General features: G+C 37.5%; 1 long non-coding RNA gene across 1 annotated transcript in view; it reads left to right on the top strand.

The window, feature by feature from the left end:
- Positions 1-11,683, top strand: part of LOC109027845 (uncharacterized) — an 86,724-nt gene extending 75,041 nt beyond the window's left edge. The window contains exon 4 of the long non-coding RNA XR_010134606.1: positions 11,395-11,683. This is a non-coding gene — a long non-coding RNA (uncharacterized lncRNA). The remainder of the gene's footprint in view (positions 1-11,394) is intronic.
- Positions 11,684-12,490: the final 807 nt, after the last annotated feature.

Here is a 12,490-nt window from a genome sequence, read left to right as displayed (position 1 = left end):
TCTCTTAAATACAAACCATGGACATGTTTAATTTTATTTCCTAAGTCATCATGATGGAACATTTGAGTTGTTTTCAAGATGTCATGATTTTATATAATCTTTTGGTCAACTTTTAATAAACAAATATTTGGGCATATATTTCGTGATTTTTGTTAGTCAGATCCTTGGCAGTGGAAATGATGAGTGAAAGGTTGAAGGCTTTTGAGATCTTTTGCCAAAATCCCCCTCAGAACAGTTGCATCAAAAGGTAATCTAATCAGCAGTGCATAAGTGCACACTTATAAAGTGTTCCTAATACCTACCTACTGTGTAATATCACCTAGATAATCTCACATGGCACCTCTGTAGAAATAACTTATTTGCTGCTAATCAAAATGCTACTATGATAACATTTGCCAAGGTAAATAATCAAATTAATCATGTAACCTCAAAAACATATGCATGAGAGGAGCCAATTCCTTATAACCATGCAGAATGCATCAAAACTCAAAGAAATATTTGCAGCTATTATTCTCTATTTCTCTCAGAGGATACGCTGTGGATAAATACTGAAAGCTAGTTGCTTCCTAAAGTTGTTTTTCAGATTTGATTACCTAAGACATGCAGATGTCATGTTATGTCATCTTGTCAGATTAACACGTGTAATAGATCGAATGTCAAACAAGAGTGAGAATTCAGAGGAAAGAAAAATGATCCCCAGGGCTAGGGTATAAGTACTGTCTTAGCGAAACTATACTTCTAGATGTGACAGAAGTACCACAAGACCATTTTAAAATCTTAAGACCACCTTCATTCTGTCTGTTGACTCTGAAAATCATAGAACATCAATTACTCTAAAGTGATTTGGCATCAGAGCTGTTCACATTCTTTCTGGGTAGAATAGTTTAGTATTTTTCAACCTTTGGTATAATGGTACAACAGAAAGAGAATAGAAGAGAAGAAAACCAATTTTTTTTCTATCCCAGCTCCACTACATACGTAACTTGAGGTAGAGGAAGACACTTTTATAACATTAGCTAAATTTCATTGAGCACTATTTATATTTCAGGCCTTGTGCTAGCATGTGTGTGTATGTGTATCTCATGTAATCCTATAATAACTACACTATAAGTGATATTCTGCCTTCTCCCCCTTCTTGTAAATAGGAACATTGAGGCTGCGAGTTCATATGCCTTTCCCAGAATGACTCAGTCATCAGTGATGGAGACTCATCAAGTGATGGAGACCCATTGTCTGTCACCCCAAGAATCCATAGACTTAACCACCACCCTGTTGTTAAAGTTGCTTTTCTAAAAAATGGGGCACTTAGGAAATAAGACTAGATACTTTCTAAATTTCTCTCAAAGTCTAAAATTCTCTTTCTTAGGACTTCCTACTTTGTTTATAATAAAATGGTATTATTTTTGTATTTATGGAATCCATACGGGCTGAAGGTACTATTTAAACTTCCCAGTTATAATCATACTAATTTTTAAAATCAGCATTAAAATATAACTCACATAAAGCAAATTCCTTGGTTTTCTACATATTCACAGAGTTGTGCAACTGTTAACACCAACAACTTTGGAACGTTTTTATCACTCAAAGAAGAACCCTTGTATCTATTTGCTAATACATACAGGGTATGGCTACACATTTCCCGCCAACCCCCAACCCAAGTCCCAGTCCTAAGCAATTATTATCTACTTTTTATCTCTATGGATTTGCCTATTTTGGACATTTCATATCAATATATACTCTTGTGGCTGCCTTCTTTCACTTAGCATAATATTTTCAAGGTTTATCCATGCCATAGCATATATCAGTACTCTTTTTTAATGGCTGAATAATATTTCATTGTTTGCATATACCATGCTTTCTTCATCCATTTGTCAGGTGATGGATAATTCAGTTGTTTATACTTTTGAATTATTATGAATAATGTTGCTAAGAATATTCATGAACATATTGGTGTATGGACATATGTTTTCAGTTATCTTGAAACATATGTATGCTGGGTCTATATTTAACATTTTGAGGAACTGCCAAACTGTTTTCCAAAGTGTCTGTACCATTTTACATTCTCACCAATAGTTTATGAGAGATCCAGTTTCTCTACTTCCTTATCAACACTTGTAATTATCTTTCATATTATAGCATCTTAGTGGGTATGAACTGGTAGCTCATTGTGGTTTTGATTTGCATTTCCTGATAGCTAATGATGTTGAGCAACTTTTCATGTATTTACCACACATATATCTTATTTAGAAGATAAACAAGCATTTAGATATATAAATGCTTATTCAGATCCTTTGCACATTTTTTTCTATTGGAAAATATTTATTTTGAACTTTTATTACATTTATTTGTTAACTTGAATAATGTGAATATTTATATTTCTTGTTCAGGAACTTGGGTGTTTACAGTCCATTCATTTCCTTTTCTTCTTTTTTTTGAGTAAAACTGAATTTAATCTATGGATTTAATATTATTTTCATCTTCTATAAATGTAATTTTTTATTATACTTTAAGTTTTAGGGTACATGTGCACAACATGCAGGTTAGTTACATATGTATACGGGTGCCATGTTGGTGTGCTGCACCCATTAACTCGTCATTTAACATTAGATATATCTCCTAATGCTATCCCTACCCCTTCCCCCCACCCCACAACAGGCCCCGGTGTGTGATGTTCCCCTTCCTGTGTCCATGTGTTCTCATTGTTCAATTCCCACCTGTGAGTGAGAACAGGCGGTGTTTGGTTTTTTGTCCTTGCGATAGTTTGCTGAGAATGATGGCTTCCAGCTTCATCCATGTCCCTACAAAGGACATGAACTCATCATTTTTTATGGCTGCATAGTATTCCATGGTGTATATGTGCCACATTTTCTTAATCCAGTCTATCATTGTTGGACATTTGGGTTGGTTCCAAGTCTTTGCTATTGTGAATAATGCCACAATAAACATACATGTGCATGTGTCTTTGTAGCAGCATGATTTATAATCCTTTGGGTATATACCCAGTAATGGGATGGCTGGGTCAAATGGTATTTCTACTTCTAGATCCCTGAGGAATTGCCACACTGACTTCCACAATGGTTGAACTAGTTTACAGTCCCACCGACAGTGTAAAAGTGTTCCTATTTCTCCACATCCTCTCCAGCACGTGTTCTTTCCTGACTTTTTAATGATTGCCATTCTAACTGGTGTGAGATGGTATCTCATTGTGGTTTTGATTTGCATTTCTCTGATGGCCAGTGATGATGAGCATTTTTTCATGTGCCTTTTGGAGCATAAATGTCTTCTTTTAAGAAATGTCTGTTCATATTTTTCGCCCACTTTTTGATGGGGTTGTTTGTTCTTTTCTTGTAAATTTGCTGGAGTTCATTGTAGATTCTGGATATTAGCCCTTTGTCAGATGAGCAGATTGCAAAAATTTTCTCCCATTCTGTAGGTTGCCTTTTCACTCTGATGGTAGTTTCTTCTGCTGTGCAGAAGCTCTTTAGTTTAATTAGATCCCATTTGTCAATTTTGGCTTTTGTTGCCATTGTTTTTGGTGTTTTAGTCATGAAGTCCTTGCCCATGCCTATGTCTTGAATGGTAATGCCTAGGTTTTCTTCTAGGGTTTTTATGGTTTTAGGTCTAACATGTAAGTCTTTAATCCATCTTGAATTAATTTTTGTATAACGTGTAAGGAAGGGATCCAGTTTCAGCTTTCTACATACGGCTAGCCAGTTTTCCCAGCACCATTTACTAAACAGGGAATCATTTCCCCATTTCTTGTTTTTGTCAGGTTTGTCAAAGATCAGATGGTTGTAGATATGCAGCATTATTTCTGAGGGCTCTGTTCTGTTCCATTGGTCTATTTCTCTGTTTTGGTGCCAGTACCATGCTCTTTTGGTTACTGTAGCCTTCTAGTATAGTTTGAACTCAGGTAATGTGATGCCTCTAGCTTTGTTCTTTTGGCTTAGGATTGCCTTGGCAATGCGGGCTCTTTTTTGATTCCATATGAACTTTAAAGTAGTTTTTTCCAATTCTGTGAAGAAAGTCATTGGTAGCTTGATGGGGATGGCATTGAGTCTATAAATTACCTTGGGTAGTGTGGCCATTTTCATGATATTGATTCTTCCTACCCATGAGCATGGAATGTTCTTCCATTTGTTTGTATCCTCTTTTATTTCATTAAGCAGTGGTTTGTAGTTCTACTTGAAGAGGTCCTTCACGTCCCTTGTAAGTTGGATTCCTAGGTATTTTATTCTCTTTGAAGCAATTGTGAATGGGAGTTCACTCATGATTTGGCTCTCTGTCTGTTAATGGTGTATAAGAATGCTTGTGATTTTTGCACATTGATTTTGTATCCTGAGACTTTGCTGAAGTTGCCTATCAGCTTAAGGAGATTTTGGGCTGAGACAATGGGGTTTTCTAGATATACAATCATGTCATCTGCAAACAGGGACAATTTGACTTCCTCTTTTCCTAATTGAATACCCTTTATTTCCTTCTCCTGCCTGGATCGCCCTGGCCAGAACTTCCAACACTATGTTGAATAGGAGTGGTGAGAGAGGGCATCCCTGTCTTGTGCCAGTTTTCAAAGGGAATGCTTCCAGATTTTGCCCATTCAGTATGATATTGGCTGTGAGTCTGTCATAGATAGCTCTTATTATTTTGAGATATGTCCCATCAATGCCTAATTTATTGACAGTTTTTAGCATGAAGGGATGTTGAATTTTGTCAAAGGCCTTTTCTGCATCTATTGAGATAATCATGTGGTTTTTGTCCTTGGTTCTGTTTATATGCTGGATTACGTTTATTGATTTGAGTATGCTGAGCCAGCCTTGCATCCAGGGATGAAGCCCAGTTGATCATGGTGGATAAGCTTTTTGATGTGCTGCTGGGTTCGGTTTGCCAGTATTTTATTGAGGATTTTTGCATCAATGTTCATCAGTGATATTAACCTAAAATTCTCTTTTTTTGTTGTGTCTCTGCCAGGCTTTGGTATCAGGATGATGCTGGCCTCCTAAAATGAGTTAGGGAGGATTCCCTCTTTTTCTATTCATTGGAATAGTTTCAGAAGGAGTGGTACCAGCTCCTCCTTGTACCTCTGGTAGAATTCGGCTGTGAATCCATCTGGTCCTGGACTTTTTTTGGTTGGTAAGCTATTAATTATTGCCTCAATTTCAGAGCCTGTTATTGGTCTATTCAGAGATTCAACTTCTTCCTGGTTTAATCTTGGGAGGGTGTATGTGTCAAGGAATTTATCCATTTCTTCTAGATTTTCTAGTTTATTTGCGTAAGGGTATTTATAGTATTCTGTGATGGTAGTTTGTATTTCTGTGGGATTGGTGGTGATATCCCCTTTGTCATTTTTTATTGCATCTATTTGATTCCTCTCTCTTTTCTTCTTTATTAGTCTTGCTAGCAGTCTATCTATTTTGTTGATCGTTTCAAAAAACCAGCTCCTGGCTTCATTGATTTTTTGAAGGGTTTTTTGTGTCTCTATTTCCTTCAGTTCTGCTCTGATCTTAGTTATTTCTTGCCTTCTGCTAACTTTTGAATGTGTTTGCTCTTGCTTCTCTAGTTCTTTTAATTGTGATGTTAGGGTGTCAATTTTAGATCTTTCCTGCTTTCTTTTGTGGGCATTTAGTGCTATAAATTTCCCTCTACACACTGCTTTGAATGTGTCCCAGAGATTCTGGTATGTTGTGTCATTGTTCTTGTTGGTTTCAAAGAACATCTTTATTTCTGCCTTCATTTCGTTATGTACCCAACAGTCATTCAGAAGCAGGTTGTTCTGTTTCCATGTAGTTGAGCGGTTTTGAGTGAGTTTCTTAATCCTGAGTTCTAGTTTGATTGCACTGTGGTCTGAGAGACAGTTTGTTATAATTTCTGTTCTTTTACATTTGCTGAGGAGTGCTTTACTTCCAACTATGTGGTCAATTTTGGGATAGGTGTGGTGTGGTGCTGAAAAGAATGTATATTCTGATGATTTGAGGTAGAGAGTTCTGTAGATGTCTATTAGGTCTGCTTGGTGCAGAGCTGAGTTCAATTCCTGGATATCCTTGTTAACTTTCTGCCTCATTGATCTGTCTAATGTTGACAGTAGGGTGTTAAAGTCTCCCATTATTACTGTGTAGGAGTCTAAGTCTCTTTGTAGGTCTCTAAGGACTCGCTTTATGAATCTGGGTGCTCCTGTATTGGGTGCATATATATTTAGGATAGTTAGCTCTTCTTGTTAAATTGATCCCTTTACCATTATGTAATGGCCTTCTTTGTCTCTTTTGATCTTTGTTGGTTTAAAGTCTGTTTTATCAGAGACTAGGATTGCAACCCCCGCCTTTTTTTGTTTTCCATTTGCTTGGTAGATCTTCCTCCATCCCTTTATTTTGAGCCTATGTGTGTCTCTGCACATGAGATGGGTTTCCTGAATACAGCACATTGATGGGTCTTGACTCTTTATCCAATTTGCCAGTCTGTGTCTTTTAATTGGAGCATTTAGCCTATTTACATTTAAGGTTAATATTTTTATGTGTGAATTTGATCCTGTCATTATGATGTTAGCTGGTTATTTTGCTCGTTAGTTGATGCAGTTTCTTCCTAGTCTCGACGGTCTTTACAATTTGGCATGTTTTTGCAGTGGCTGGTACCAGTTGTTCCTTTCCATGTTTAGCACTTCCTTCAGGAGCTCTTTTAGGGCAGGCCTGGTGGTGACAAAATCTCTCAGCATTTGCTTGTCTGTAAAGGATTTTAATTCTCCTTCACTTATGAAGCTCAGTTTGGCTGGATATGAAATTCTGGGTTGAAAATTCTGTTCTTTAAGAATGTTGAATATTGGCCCCCACTCTCTTCTGGCTTGTAGAGTTTCTGCCAAGAGATCCGCTGTTAGTCTGATGGGCTTCCCTTTGTGGGTAACCCGACCTTTCTCTCTGGCTGCCCTTAACATTTTTTCCTTCATTTCAACTTTGGTGAATCTGACAATTATGTGTCTTGGAGTTGCTCTTCTCGAGGAGTATCTTTGTGGCGTTCTCTGTATTTCCTGAATCTGAATTTTGGCCTGCCTTGCTAGATTGGGGAAGTTCTCCTGGATAATATCCTGCAGAGTGTTTTCCAAGTTGATTCCATTCTCCCTGTCACTTTCAGGTACACCAATCAGACGTAGATTTGGTCTTTTCACATAGTCCCATAGTTCTTGGATGCTTTGTTCATTTCTTTTTATTCTTTTCTCTCTAAACTTCTCTTCTTGCTTCATTTCATTCATTTGATCTTCCATCACTGATACCCTTTCTTCCAGTTGATCGAATTGGTTACTGAGGCCTGTGCATTTGTCACATAGTTCTCATGCTGTGGTTTTCAGCTCCATCAGGTCCTTTTAGGACATCTCTGCATTGGTTATTCTAGGTAGCCATTCGTCTAATTTTTTTCCAAGGTTTTTAACTTCTTTGCAATGGGTTCGAACTTCCTCCTTTAGCTCGGAGGAGTTTGATCGTCTGAAGCCTTCTTCTCTCAACTTGTCAAAGTCATTCTCCATCCAGCTTTATTCTGTTGCTGGTGAGGAGCTGCATTCCTTTGGAGGAGGAAAGGTGCTCTGATTTTTAGAATTTTCAGTTTTTCTGCTCTGTTTTTTCCCCATCTTTGTGGTTTTATCTACCTTTGGTCTTTGATGATGGTGACGTACAGATGTGGATGTCCTTTCTGTTTGTTAGTTTTCCTTCTAACAGTCAGGACCCTCAGCTGCAGGTCTGTTGGAGTTTGCCAGAGGTCCACTCCAGACCCTGTTTGCCTGGGTATCAGCAGCAGAGGCTGCAGAACAGCGGATATTGGTGAACAGCAAATGTTGCTGCCTGATCGTTCCTCTGGAAGTTTTGTCTCAGAGGAGTACCCGGCCGTGTGAGGTGTCAGTCTGGCCCCTACTGGGGGGTGCCTCCCAGTTAGGCTACTCAGGGGTCAGGGACCCACTTGAGGAGGCAGTCTGTCTATTCTCAGATCTCAAGCTGTGTGCTGGGAGAACCACTACTCTCTTCAAAGCTGTCAGGCAGGCACATTTAAGTCTGCAGAGGTTTCTGCTGCCTTTTGTTTGTCTATGCCCTGCCCCCAGAGGCCGTGTCTACAGAGGCAGGCAGGCCTCCTTGAGCTGTGGTAGGTTCCACCCAGTTCGAGCTTCCTAGCCACTTTGTTTACCTACTCAAGCCTAGGCAATGGCGGGCGCCCCTCCCCCAGCCTCACTGCCACCTTGCAGTTTGATCTCAGACTGCTGTGCTAGCAATGAGTGAGGGTCCGTGGGGGGTAGGACCCTCCAAGCCAGGCACGGGTTGTAATCTCCTGGAGTGCCGTTTGCTAAGACTGTTGGAAAAGCACAGTATTAGGGTGGGAGTGAACCGATTTTCCAGGTGCCGTCTGTCACCCCTTTCTTTGACTAGGAAAGGGAATTCCCTGACCCGTTGCACTTCCCGGGTGAGGCAATGCGTCGCCCTGCTTCGGCTCACGCTCGGTGTGCTACACCCACTGTCCTGCACCCACTTTTCAACTCTCCCCAGTGAGACGAACCCGGTACCTCAGTTGGAAATGCAGAAATCACTTGTCTTCTGCATCACTCACGCTGGGAGCTGTAGACTGGAGCTGTTTCTATTCAGCCATCTTGGCTCCACCCCCGCTTTGTATATTTTTTAAAGTTGGCTCGTCTTTTTATTAAATTAGTGAATAGGAAGTGTTCTTGATATATTCTGGAGACAAATCTCTTATAAAATATAATTTGCAAAAATTTTCTCCACTTCTGTGGGTTGTCCTTCACGTTCTTCACAGTGTCCTTTGAAACAGAAATTTTTACCTTTGATGAATTCCAGTCTATCTATTTTTTGTTTCTCATGCTTTTGGTATTATATCACAGAAACCATTGCCTAATCCCAGGTTACAAAGATTTAGCCTTTTATTTTCTTTTAAGTGTTTTGTAGTTTTAGCTTTTACATTTAGGTATTTGCTCCATTTTGAGTTGATTTGCATATTTGGTATCAGGTAGAAATTCAACTTCACTCTTTTGTATGTAGATAACAGATGGTCGCCAACTTATGATGGCTCAACTTAAGATTTTTTGACTATGCAATGGTGCAAAAGTGATATGCATTAAGTAGAAACTGTACTTTGAATTTTGATCTCTTCCAAGGCTAGCCACATGCAGTACGATACTCTCTCAAGGTGCTGGGAAGCCGTAGTGGCCCACAGCTCCCGGTCAGCCATGGGATCATGAGGGTAAACAATTGAAACTCTACAGTGTACTGTGTTGCTAGATGATTTTGCAAACTGTAGGCAAATGTAAGGCAAACTGTTTTCTCCTTTGAAACATCTTAGAATTCATGGTGCCTACCTTGTTTTGATCTCTAATTTTTCATATCAATTTATTTTCTTTGTTTCTTAAACACTTGTAAATTCCTTAAATTTGGCAACTATGTATTATACATATGTATGTACCATCCTTAGTGTGTGGCAAAGTACTGAGTCTATTTATAGTAGGTACTAGTAAATACTTGATCAATTGTTTGGTTGAGCAGTAGAATTGAAAGTACCAAAGGGCTAACGGAAAAATCCAGGAGTTTTAATAAAGATAAAGATTGTAAATTTCATCATGCTTCCATGTATCACAGCTAATAGTTTGGAAAATGCTGAAATAATGAATATTTGAATAATAATTCAAATTATCACTCTATTAAAAGTCATTTCTGGCAGGGCACAGTTACTAACGTCTGTAATATCAGCAGAGGCAGGAGCATTGCTTGAGTCCAGGAGTTCAAGACCAGACTGGGCAATGAAACAAGACCCCATCTCTAAAAACAAACAAACAAAACATTAGCTGGGCACGGTGGCAGGTGCCTGTAGTCCTAGCCACTTGGAAGGCTGAGGCAGGGGGATGGCTTGAGCCCTGGAATTCAAGGCTGCAGTGAGCTATGATCATACCACTATACTCCAGCCTGGGTGACAGAATGATACTCCATCTTAAAAAAATAGGTAAACAAAGTCATTTCTAAATCACAATATTCAAATATACTACTATGTTAGTAACATTTGCTGTTGTGGGAGTTCCTTTAATCTCTAAAATTCTTTCAAGATATGGAGTCAACTTCTTTTATACACATTCTTATTTTAGTATAATGTATATAATTAATTATATATTTCCTATGCTACTCTCTCATGTGCCCACTAATTATATACCTAATGGAATGTTTTTACCAATGATTCAGTATCATGTTTAGCCAAATAAACCACCTATAGCCATTAGTCCAAATAAAAAGGAACTAACTGTAAACTATTGTGCCTCTTGACTCATCATAAGGGCACATCTCTCTTTTAGATATTATATTCATGTTGACAAAGTCAGAGAATTTGAGTATAAAAATAAAAACACAGGCTTCCGCCTGACCTGCAAACATGAAACCTTTTTTTAAAAAAGTTCTGGTTTTCTGCCATTAAATGAATATTCAGTTAATCTAATCTAAGACTTGTTTTTTTAGTTAAGGTTTGCAATCAAGTCTCTAAAAATGCAAATTACATAATTGACTCTTGAGTTTTTCCTGTCCTTTTCCTTCATCTTATTAATCTTATAAGAAACATCATATATGTCTTTCAGAACATTGAATTTAAGTGGAGATGTTCCTGAGTAAAGAAATCAAAACATCACATAAGCATTTAACACAATTGTTATGAAAATAATTTGGATGGAAGTTTGAGAAATTAAGGCTTCTCTGGTTATTTTTACCAAATGATTGTCAAATTTAAAACTTTGGCTTTCCTTTTATGTAGTATTTTTAAGTTGAAAGTATACAAAAGTACAGTTCTGCAAAATTCTGTAGGTTAAAAAACTTAAAAACACATTAGTACAGGACAATACTACATATTTGTAGATTCAGACTGAAAGATATCGGTCTACTTATTTAGTCAGTTTACTTTTGTTTGTTACATTTTGCTTTAAAAGAATCTAGATCTACAGAGGGCAAATGAGGAAATTATGATGAGATATTTGATGTGTATCAGCAAATATAAATATAAATAAGGTAAATGATCTAAATATTTGTTAAGAAGCTCTGTTTGAGAACTTAGATTAGCATATATCTTACATTTCTTTGTCTAGTAATTACCATTTCAACTAGCTTATCTATATCAAGTAACATTGCCAGTGCATAGCAAGTAGCTGATGAAGATCTTGTCCAGGGTAACTGAACCTTTTAGAGAGCAGACATTACCGAGGGATTTAGGAAAGATTAAACTCTTTGAACCCTGCCAAAAGCAATAATTAAAATGAATGCAGTCTAGTTATTTAAACAGATGTCATTTCTCCTTCAACAAATTTTGCCAATTAAGAGTGTCCAAAAAGCTAATATTCTAAGAGGAGTGAATTTTTACCATTTCCCTTATAATTCTTATTTTTTTAAGGAAGATTCCTGAAACAACAATCAAAACGAACTTTGGACTCTGACTGAGGACACATCCAGCAATGGCAAAGCACTCTAGCCACTGCCCAGACCCATGGAAACTTCAGGAAGAGGCAGTTTAGTGCTTCTGGTATTTGTCTAATCAAGATTAGGACTCTTATTTATCATCTTCCTCTGGCATTTTTGCACCAGTCTTCAGGTTTTAGCATAGTAAATATGTTCCAGTCTGTGAAATCTCTCTGTTTTATTCCAAATAAATAAAAAAGCATAATAGTAGAAATTAAAATGAATTTCTGGTTGTTGAATTTTTATGTAGGAGACACCCTTTCTACCTCACTATCATCAATAGAAGTGGGACATCTGAAAATCATGAAAGCTTTCTCTCCAAATGTTATGATGATTATAAGCTACAGGACATAGACTCCAAAGGTTAAGAGAGAGGAGAGGAAGAAATGTTGAATCAAATGTGAAATATAAATTTTTGAGTGGTAAAGAAGAAGTGAATATATATTGCAAATTCCAAAATAATATTAATATACTATATTTATTTTATTGTCAGAACCACTTGACTGATAGAAACTAGGCTCAGAGAAAGTTTCTGATCTGCTTGAAAACCATGACTAGTGAATTGAAAAATTATGATAGAGCCTGATCTTCTAACTTCTAGGCCAATGTTTTTTCCCATTATTTTTGTTTTCAAGAATGTTAAAGCATATGAACAGATAAGTTATAGAAAAATAACAGATGGCCTTTATACATATGATAATATGTTCAACTTCAAACATAACAAAAGAAATACGCTGAGGTATCATTTATCACCCAGCAGACTGGCAAACAAACAAACAAACAAACAAAACAGCAGTAGGCCTTGTTGGTGAGACTAGAAAAATAGCCACTTGCATTTTTGCCACATGCATTGTTGGTAGGATTCCAGTAAGGTACAAGCCCTGTGGAGGAGAATTTGCCAAATCTAACCAGAGTCCACATGCATTTACACTTTGAACCAGCAATCCTGCTTCTAGGAATCTATCTTATAAATACACCCATAGAAATCTAAAATGGCATATGAACAAAGCTGTTCATTTTGCTATTATTTT

The sequence above is a fragment of the Gorilla gorilla genome, chromosome 6 (assembly GCF_029281585.2).
Source record: "Gorilla gorilla gorilla isolate KB3781 chromosome 6, NHGRI_mGorGor1-v2.1_pri, whole genome shotgun sequence".
NCBI classification, from domain to species: domain Eukaryota; kingdom Metazoa; phylum Chordata; class Mammalia; order Primates; family Hominidae; genus Gorilla; species Gorilla gorilla.
This window is presented reverse-complemented; position numbering and strand designations above follow the sequence as displayed.